At 45.4% G+C, this 10,960-nt stretch overlaps 1 long non-coding RNA gene across 1 annotated transcript; it reads left to right on the top strand.

Annotated features, from left to right (window-relative positions):
- Nucleotides 1–4,582: 4,582 nt before the first annotated feature.
- Nucleotides 4,583–9,264, top strand: LOC309867971. The gene is made up of 3 exons (XR_014313429.1): nt 4,583–4,945; nt 5,186–5,233; nt 9,058–9,264. It is a non-coding gene; the product is annotated as an uncharacterized lncRNA (long non-coding RNA).
- The last annotated feature ends 1,696 nt before the right edge of the window (nt 9,265–10,960 follow it).

Below are 10,960 nucleotides of genomic sequence, written 5' to 3'. Positions count from 1 at the left end.
CCTTCTATGCTTCCTCCAGGGTGATTTTCCTTGAAGATTCCCAATGTTATTGTAAGCTATGATTTATGCTTTTTAAAGTTTTATCCTAAAATATCTGTTCATACTCTGAAGCAATACACTTCTTATGATATCTTCTGAGAGTGTTGCAATCTCTCATCTGCCTTATAGTCTTCATCCTGTCTGTAGTTGATGGTCATGTATGGTGTGAGGTAAAGAAACAAGCTTCATTTTCCCTCAGATGAATAATCAGAGATTCCAGTACTGTTGATGAAATTTCTCACTCTTTTCCTCCCTTATCTACAATAGCATCTCTTACATAGCAGTTTTCCACATTAGTGCAGATTTATTTCTCATCAGTTCTATTGCTATGGTCTGTTTTTGTTCCCACCAACCACCACCAGTCATTTCTTTACAAAGCACCTAGACCAGTATCTTAGTAAGTGAAACTCGGTCATGCCACGTGTGCTGCCTCAGCACCTTGACCACATGGACATGGTATGGGCTTTCATAGTATTAGTCCCCATCAGTCAGGGCAGTTCTTGGTGTCTCATCATTGTCATTGTCCCAATGAGTGTCTGGGGAATAAATAGATCCCCAGTTTCTGGCACAATACCAGGGCACGGTTCTGACACAAATCCTGGATGTTGAAGTGCAAACATCCTTCACCCACATTTCATTAGCCAGAATGAGTCACATGACCACAGCAGGAAGAGAAGACTAACTAGACTCTACCAACACAGGGGAAACTTAACTTTTAGAGGAGAACCTCTTTCTCTGACCCCCTTCTCTACCTCCCGTTGCCCCTCAAGGTAGTATAATCTCATGAAGAAATTGCAGTCTTTGGGATCAGAATGGAGTTTGAACTTCATATACCTACTAGTGATTGTGCAACCTTGTTAACTCTTTGAACATTTATGATTAGACCCAGGTAGGGGCCGCACAGGACACATGTTCAGGTCTGGTTTATTCCATCCGCTGCCTGTTCCGGGCTCGGCGAGGCCCGCTGCTCCAGGCTCCCTGCAGGTGCTGGCCAGCACACCATGCTCCCACTGCACCATTTTAAACTGGCTGTGTCAAGAGGGGCTCATCTGACAGTGCACATGAATTACCCTTGCTTCCTCGCTGCTCCCATAAAATGCCTGGAAACCAGACCTTTCCCAAATTCCAGCTTCATGACGGGCTCCATTCATTTTCTGTTTGTTGACATTGTACGGCATGTTTTCTACCAGTGCAGCCATTGTGCCTGGCTCCCCTGGGGTTGCCTGCTTTATTCTCCTCTGGCAAAGCTCCCTCCATTCTTTTCCCCACTGTAAGAGCCTGGCAGAAAAACAGGCTTCCGTGAAATGGCCATCAGATCACTGTGTGGTTTGGCCCTGCTTGGCTATTTGTCTCCGGGGCACCAGTCCATTCAATTAAACAAGGTCAAAGCTTTGTTGGCTAAATTTATTGTCGCTATTTTTCTGAATTTTCGCCTTATTGGAGGAAGCTGGGCAGCAAGATGAAGGATTCGATAAGAATTTTGTCAGTTAGGTGCAAAAACATAGAAGCATATGCCACACCCCTCCCCCACGCACACAAAGGAAAAAAGACTGGAAGGAAACATGCCAAAATACATATAGTTGTTGTCTCTGAGTAGCAGGGCTTTCGTTTATTTTATTTACTTATATAGACTTTTCCATACTTGTCAGAATTTTCGAAGTGGGCCACTACCACTTAGATTCTCACGGGAAATGGGTATCATATTCCAAGGGAATTGGAGAGCATTCAGCAAAGCAACTATCTGTGGAAGTTCAGGGGTATAGTCACTCCAGAGGTCCTGATCCATGAGGTGACTCTGTGGTGACCAATCTCAACTTAGTCCTCGCTGACACTACATGCTCAGAAAGGTCCCTGTGCTCTGCCTCACCATCCTTCCTTTACCTCTACTCTGGGATCAGGATTCAAGGACTGATCACGCTCTGGGATATGGCTGGGAGTTTGACAAACAACAAGGCAAGCTCTGGCAATGCTTCATTGCCAGCCAAGGTGTCAGGAATATCCACATGGTCCCTCCAGATGAGGAAGCCAGGAAGCGCACTCTGCTCTAGAGCCAGGAAGATCCCCAGGGCTTGGCAAAGCTTACAAAGTAGGAGACGGTGGCACCCTTGGTGACATGGCAATGACGGGAAGCTGTTAGCCCCTGGACGGCTGCACTTTGGGGGAAGCTGAGGCTAGCAGGGAGGAAAGGAATAATCCTACTTCTGCCCACCATCTCATCTTCCAATCTCCTTAAAGGAACGCAGTCAGAATCCAAGGGTCATGGAAGCATAGGAAGCATCATCACCACAGGCAGTCTCGTTGGACACAAGACAAAGCAGAGAAAAGCAAAGAGTACATTTAGAGTTGCTGTCAGTATTAATGGTGCAATTAGAAAATAAGGTGTTGTTGACTTAAAAATGCAGCTCAGTGGATGAGAAATGGAGAAGCATTCAACACGCCATCATATAGCCTTGACCGTGGACCAACCCTGGGCTCAACTCTAGCCCTGCTGTTGTTCATCAGACACCACCAGGGCTTTGGAGGAGTCCCCCATCACATGGGGGAAAGAGACATGTAACCAACAACCCAAGTTTGGATGCAAACAAACATTATTTAGGAACAACAAACAAGGGGGAGAGTCTGTCCTTTGCAACACTGTGGATGAAGCTGGAGGGCATCATACTACATAAAATAAATCAGACAGAGGAAGACAAATACTAGAAAGTTAAAAAAAAAAAAGGAAGGAAAAAAAAAGCTGAACTCACAGTCTAGAAGAGTGGTTGTCAGGGATCTGGGGAAAATAGGGAGAGGTTGGTAAAAGCCTACAGACTCAGTGATGGTTAAGGCCTGAGGATCTAATGCATAATATGGTAACTATAGGGGTAGCGTTGTATTGTATAGTTGAAATTTGAGAAAGTAGAACTCGAATGTTCTTACTGTAAAAGGGGCTGTGGGAGGGTGAGTGTGCCAGGTGATGGATGTAGTAATTAACAACATGGGGTGGCGGAAACCTCTCACCATGAATCTGATCACTCTCTTGTATACTTAAAAGGTGATGTTGTAAATATCTTACATTTTTTTTTTAAATTTATCAGTAACACGTCCATAAAGCCAAAAACCAACAAGCACAGGTGGGGGAGTGGTGTGTGAGAAATGTAGACTGGGGTGCTAAGAGCCAGCTCAGTGCTCACCCCTAGCTAAGCAGGTGGAATGGTCTGGGTAAATCCATTTCCCTCCGTTGTTCAGACTTCCCGTCTGCAGAGTGAGGCTTATCAGTCTGCAGCTAGGGACCCCCAGGTGTGCTAGAGAAACCGGAGCTCATGCTCAGCCCTGGACTCGAACATTCACTGAAGTTAGTATGAAGTTGCAGATTTGCTCAATTCTGATTTATTTCAGTCCATAGGACTTGTGGGGGGGTCAAGGTCTATGCTAATTTGTATCATCTGTCCATATGCACACGTGTGTGCACACACACACCTGCACACACTTTATTCCTGTCTTTGCTGCTCTTCCTTCCCCTTCAGAAAACCTGAAACACACCCTTCTTGCCCAGTGTAGAAAAGTCTGGGTGGCACTGGGTTTACTCCATTAACTGAAGATGTGCTTCTGATGAATTATGAATGACCTAACATGTCTTAAATCATAAAGAAATCCAATTTAACTTTCTGCACACAGTTCAAAGTCTGCTTTTAATCTCTGCTTTTCTCATGACTATTGTGCATCTTAGTAGGTTCAGCATCGAGAAGTGAGAAGCAAAATGCTGCGGTTTTGCATCAAGCAGATATTGACTAATAATCTTGCTTTCTGTAGAGAAAGGGCTTTTTGGGTTTTTCATTTCCTCTTTGTGTGTGTGCGTGCCTGTGTGTATGCTTAATATCCAGAAGCAATAAGTAACACATCAGCCCAAGAGAAGAAACAAATTGTTATTTTTTATTCCTCTCCACTGTTGGGATGGATCCAGATGCCTTGCAAGAAGGAACAAAGGATTTAGTGCCTTTCTAATGGCATGTGACTCACTTCAGTGGAGAACCATCCTTATGTTTTTAACTGTATCTTAAAGAGGCTGTTTTAGGGGATGGTGGCCGTCAGAATTTGGTTGGAAAAACAGAAATCACTCATGAGTTCTGGCTACAAATGGGTTCTTTTTATAATTAAACTTTTCATTTTAAGATAATTACAGATTTACCTTCGAGAAAGAGAGATCCATGGATAGGTGACCCCATTTCCCACAATGGTAACATCTTGTGAAACTACGGTGCTGTATCACAACCAGCTTTTGTGCTTTGACGCAGTCCAGAGGTCTCATATGGATTCCCTATTTCATTAGTCCTCATTTGCGCGCACGTGTGTGTGTGCATTTAGTTCTAGGCAGTTTTATCACGTGTGTGTATACAAAACCACCCACAGTCAAGATACGGAACATTTCCATCACCACAAGGATCCCACTTCCTCCCTGCTGGACCCCCACCCGATCCCTCTAACATCTGGTAACTACTTGTCTGTTCTAGATTTCTCTTTATTCTTTCATTTCAAGAACATTCTACACATGGAATCATGTAGTATATGACCTGATGGGGTTGGCTTTTATCCCCACTCAGTGTAATTCCTTAAAGAGTTATGCCTCCAAGCCACTGCAAGTAACAGTGGTTTGATCTGTTTTTACCACTAAATAGTGTTCCACGGTAGGGAGGCATTGTGGCTTACTCAACTATCCGTCTGCCGAAGGACCTGTGTTCATTTTGGATATTAGGAAGAAAGCTGTGGAAAACATACACATCCAGGTTTTTGTGTGAACATTAGTTTTCATTTCTGTGGGGTCACCTGGCAAGAGGAGAATGGCTGGGTTGTGTGGTCACTACCTGTTCAGCTTTTAAAGAATCTGACAAATGGTTTCCCAGGGTGGCTGCACCATGTTACCTGCCCACGGGTAAGTAGGGGGCCTCCAGTTTCTCCACATGCTCGCCAGCAGCTGGTGGGTGACTATTTGGTATTTTGCTGGCTCTGATGGGTGTTGTGAGGTCCCACTCTGGTTTGACTTCACATTTCCCCAATGGCTAATGCATCTCGACATCTTTTCATGGGCTCATTTGCCATCTGAGTATCTTCTGTGGTGAAATGCCTGTTCATGTCTTTTGCCCATTTTCTAAATAGATCATTTTTTTTTCAGCCACTTAATGGGATCTTTTACAGAGCTGAAATTTATGGTGTTGATGAGGTATGATTGATGGAATTTCCTTTTATAGGTCACATTGTGTCAAGTCCGAGAACTTTTTGGTTGGCCCTAGATCCTGAAGATTTTCCTTCTCTCCCCTACCCAAAAGCTTTTCAGTTGCACATTTTACATTTGATTTAATTTTTGTATAAGATGTGAGGTTTAGGTTGATGTCTTTTTTTTTTTTTTTTTTTTTTTTTTTGCTTAGGGATGTCCAGTTTCAGCAGAACCACTTCCTGAAAAGGTCCTCCTTTTTCCTTTAATCTGTATGGGTAGCTTTGCCAAAAATCATGTGGGCATACTGGTGTGGGTTTGTCTCTGGGTCACTCTTCTGTTTTATTGATATTTGCACCCATCACTCACACAATACCACACTTTCATGATTATTCTAGATATATGGTAAGAGTTGTTATTGAGTAAAGCAATTCTTCCTATGTTTTTATTCATTTTCAAGATTATTTTAGCCATTCAGGGCTTCTGCCTTCCTAGATAACTTCAGAATTAGTCAGATATATATATAGATATAGATATATATCAGACTAATATATATATATACACACATACACAGACACACACACACAGACACACACACATTTTTTTTTTTGAGAGAGAGAGAGAGATAGAGGGAGAGAAAGTGTGTTCACATGTGTGTGCCCAGGAGGGAGGAGCAGAGGGAGAAGGAGAGAGAGAATCCATGCTGGGTGTGGAGCTGGATGTGGGGCTCCATCTCATGACCCTGAGATCGTGAAAACTAAGAACTGATGCTCAACTGATGGAGCCATCCAGGCACTCTTAGTTTGCTTGTGTCTTAAAAAACCTGTTTGAGCTGTTTTCAATAAGGAATTCGAAGTTTCTGCAACTATTCGGAGGGCTGCAGGCATGAAAGGCAGCAAAGCCACCTGCGACCTTCTCTGTCAGTATTCAAGCAAGGGCTCTGAAGGGCTCCCCAGAGATTGTTACAAATCTCAAGAACCTCAGGAAAGCTGCTACCAACTCTCCCAGTAGGCTGCACTAAGCAGGTGACTCTTGAGGTCAATCTGGAGCAGCCTGGAGGGTCAGGGCCTGAAAGCAGATGGTGCAACACTGTCCAGGTCTGGGAACATGTTGTCAGGTTTCTGTGAAGTTGGTGACAAAAAGCTGAGGAAGACAGCTCCTTACAGAGCCCAGTTTTCAGCGGGATAGAGCTCTCTGGAAATGAATCCCTACAACCCAGGGAGCTGGTCCTCACATGTTTAGTCATTCATTGACATAGTGGAAGGGCACGCTCAACAGGCTAAAGACACTGCAGGGAAGCCATGGGGGCTCAGAGGTGGTCAGGTGAGCAGGCAGGAAAGCCACTTCGGTGGGATGAGAAATGCAGTGATGCAGGACAGGGTGGGGACCGTCGGGGAAGAGGCAGAGGGAGAGAGGAAGGATGCACTGACACACTCATCACACATTAGGGAAGATGCTTCAGGGAAAAGCATGTCTGTGCTGAGGCACGTGTGTACTGCAGCCCTCCTGCAGGGGAGGGTGGTGCAGGAGAGGGATCCTTCTGGAACCACGGAGGAGGATGAAGGTCTGGATATGCCAATAGGCTGGCCTGCAGACACTGGGGCTGTGGCCTCAGCCCTCACCCGGCTCTGAGGAGCCATGTGACAGTTCCAGTGTTCCAAGAGCAAGCTGAAGAGGTGGATTGGAAAGCCCAGATGTGCGTTCTGTGTTTCCTTCCTACAGCCCCATCTGTAAAGCCAGTACTTTGCCTTTAAAAACAACCAGGAGGTTCTGGACTCCAGCCCTTCTTTCTCCCCACCCCAGAACCCAGTGGCCCCCTTTACAGTTAGAGTGAACACTAAAATACCATTGTTGTGGATCACACTTATTTTATCCAAATGAACTGTTTCTTTACTTCGTGCAGCTCTCACCCATATGACACGTTAGTTCCAATTTGTGGCAGGAAGCTAAGTTAAACTGACTCCAGCCCCCACAAGCCCACTCAGGGCACATCCCAGAGAATAACAGGATTATTTAAGGGTCACTGCAGCAGGGCTAAGAGCTGGGTTGTTTCTATCTTTGTGCCCCTGTGTGCAAGATTGCCCACTACCAATGATGTACAAACTATGCTGGGAAGTGAGACAGCTTTGTGTGTGTGTGTGCCCTGGAGGGCAGACATGGCCTTCGGTTCCATGGTCCCAAGGTGTTCCTCCATGGTCCAGCCAAGGTCAGTGGTTAAGCTAAGGTCATGCGGCTGGGGGCAACAGAGGAGCTGGTAACTTACTGGAAACTCCTCGTCAGATGGACACACCCAGGAGGTCAGCTTGAGTCAGGAGAGCTGGGACCACGTGAGGGTCCATATCCCCATGGGCAGGTGGCAGAGTTCCTTCCAGGACAGAGCTCCTTGATGGTCCTTTTCACCGGAATCCTCAGTGCCTGGCCCAGAGGAGACACTTAGGGTAGATCATATGCTTCCCACCCCAAAAGGATGATGGTCTGATTCATTTCCTGGGGGCTGACCTGTGAAACTACTGAATGAGGAGGCTTCAAACAACAGTCCATAGTTTTCTCACAGTGCTGGGGGCTAGAAGTCTCAAATCAAGGTGTCAATAGGATTGGTTCATAGCCTTCCTTCATGGCCCGCCTTCCTTCATAGCCTTCCTTTCGGAGACTATAAAGGAGCCTCTATTGTATGACTCTCCTGGTTCCTGGTAGTTGGTGGCAAACCTTAATGTTTTTTTGTTTTTGTTTTTGTTTTAGAGAGAGAGAGAGAGCATATGCACATAGTGGGGGAGGGGCAGCACATTCCACACCCAGTGTGAAGCCTGACACAGGGCTCCATCTCATCACCCTGAGATCATGACCTGAGTCAAAATCAAGAGTTGGGTGCTTAAACGACTGAACAACCCAGGCTAACCATTCCTTTTTTTTTTTTTTTTTTTTTTTAAGATTTAATTTATTTATTTGACGGACAGAGATCACAAGTAGGCAGAGAGGCAGGCAGAGGCAGGCGGGAAACAAGCTCCCTCCTGAGCAGAGAGCCTGATTCGGGGCTTGATCCCAGGACCCTGGGATCATGACCTGAGCCAAAAGCTGAGGCTTTAACTCACTAAGCCACCCGGGCGCCCCCAGGCTAATAATTCTTAACCTTATAGTTGTGCTATGATGATTCTGTCTCTATTTTCATCCCTACACTTCTGACCTACAGTACCGGGAGCTAATATATGGGTGTTTGTTAAGCCCTACGTTGGTGGTAATTTGTTGCAGAACATAGAAAAAAATTAATTCGCTGCACTAAGCCACAAAATCCAAACATCCCCATTTTACAAAAGAGGAAACTGAGGCCCAGCAAGATGGGTCATCTTGCCTACGATTGGCCTGTCTGTGGCAGGGAAGGGCCTTATATTGAACTCTGCTGGGCTCCCAGCCTGTTACCCTGCCTTGCCACATAGTCCCTTGTATTTAAGTGGAAGGCCCTAGTGGTACATATTTCTTACTCCGATTACTCAACCATTTGATGCACATCGTTACTTAAAGGTGCAGAAATTGCTCAGAATAATAGCAAGAGGATCATGCAATATTATTGCCTTCATTGGCCATTAGTGGACCGCTTGAGATCAGGCTTGCGTGTACAGTTAGTTAATTATGGGACGGCAAGTCTGAGACTCTGTGGCCTGAAGGCCTGGGGTCTTTGGTCTTTGCCGTTGCGAAGGTGACAGGCTACGGCTTATTGATCCCACGCGACCGGGTTTGGCCTCACTTGCATTATGGTAACAGAACCTAGTAAATTGTAAAGAAATGGCAAAAGCTAAGTGATGATCACATGTAAGCTATTAATGTAATTGTGTTCCTAGAGCCGCCTTCCTTAAATTACTCCAGTGGTGATTTCAGATTGAATTGGAGTCACAGCCCGGGAATAATTCATCCCCCGATCTCAACCCGCGTTGGAGTCAACAGCGCACGGCACACGTTCAGCTTGCTGCTTTATTGTTGGAGTTCCATAATCTACGAGGCACTCTCAGTCATGAAGTAGCTCATTATTAAAATATAATATTACGTTCGCGTGTGATTATTATTTTAATGCAGTTCTCCGTTGACTTACACAAGGAGGCCCAAACTCTTTCAGGCTCCGCTCTCCATTCTCCTACAGTAAAGTTAATTTATACCAAGATGATAAAAAATTTGATTTATTTTACAACAGATCAGTAATTGTGCTCTACAAATAAGTTCGTAATGATAATCAACAGCATTTTCAACATAATTTAATTTGTCTTCTCCCGAGAGGTAGTTAAATGCAGTAATAATAACACCAGTGTTATGGACTCAGCAGCAGTTAATCATGGTCTGAATATGCAGACAGCCCCAATATTGTATTGACAGAAATTAAATTAACCATCAGCTTGGGCAATCAGCGGCTATACAGCTATTAAAAGCAATAAAGGCAACAAACCCCAACCGTTGCCAATTACATTTTGACATATACAAGGGAAAGGACAGATGCTTTTGATTCGAGATTTTTCTTTCCATGAAAATCAGCCAAGAGAGTCGCACCTTGAACTTGTACAGACCTTGTTCCCCCAAGTCTTGCTGAGCGTGGGATGGGCTCTCACAAAAGAAAACCGACGGTTTTCTTTTCACTAAAAGATAATAATCAATTGGTCAGGATTCATAGTTTATTCGATTTTAAGTTGTCTCTCTAACACAACTTTTGGTGTCCCTACAACAGTTTCCTAGGTGGGGTTTTTTGTTTGTTTTTGCTTTAATTTGGGGGGGTTTTGGGCGGGTGCCTAACATTGTAATGTTTGACACAGGCACATAACAAGGACTCAGTTTTAAGGCGGTAGGGAAAGCAGGGGAAAAAGGAAAGGAAAAGAAAAGGAAATCTCATGTTTTTGAGCTTAGGAAGATTCTCAGTTAAGTTCAATGATGCTGTAATACGACAGTGTTTTACCATCGTCTGGAGGAGACTTGGAGCTGGTTTAATTCAATGCCCATCCAAACAGAAGTACCGGGTGGGAAGCGAATTTCTCCCCCCGCCTTCCTTCCTCTTTTTTCCCCTTCCTTCTTCCCTGCCTTCCCCAGCACACTACCCTCCTTCTTAGTGGAGATTTCAATCGTCCTCAGCCTTCATGCTTAGAGATGGTCCATGTAGGATTGGTTGTACTGGGGATCTAGCTGAGCCACAGGCTACAGGCTGGTTTATGCTACCAATGGTCCACAGCCACCATATTAGCTATGGTTGATGGGGAGATGCTCGGTGGCAGGAGTGGCCATTGAGGCTCCTGGTCACTGACATCGGGTAGAGTACTCTGAGCTGGAGGCCGGACCACCTGTGGACCTGGAGGAGGCTCCCATGGAGCTCTTCGGTCCTGGAAAAAGATGAGATTTCAAGTTGAGAATGGAAGCCAACTCACTCTGTCTGCATTATTTCCCTGAGTCCCCTCATTTAGGCCCCATGAAGCTCTCCTTTCCTTGTGACCTGCTGCCTCTCCCCCTTCTCCAGTCTGGAACAAACTTAAAGTTGGCACAGTTGCTTGGCACGTGTGGTAGGCAAGCTAGCCTGCCGACCTTGGGGATAGAGAAGGGGCACAAGCCAAGGAAAGCAGGTGGTCTCTAGAAGCTGGCAAGGCCAGGAAATGGAGTCCCTCCCAGATCCTGCAGAAGAAGCATGGCGCTGCTGAAACTCCGACTCCACCCCACGGCAACCTGGGTCTGACTTCTGACTTCTCAGCTGTAAAGTAATACACGTGTGTTGTT

The sequence above is a fragment of the Mustela nivalis genome (assembly GCF_964662115.1).
Source record: "Mustela nivalis genome assembly, chromosome: 6".
Classification (NCBI taxonomy): Eukaryota; Metazoa; Chordata; class Mammalia; order Carnivora; family Mustelidae; genus Mustela; species Mustela nivalis.
Note: the sequence above shows the minus strand (reverse complement) of the source record. Positions and strands in the feature narration are given on the sequence as shown.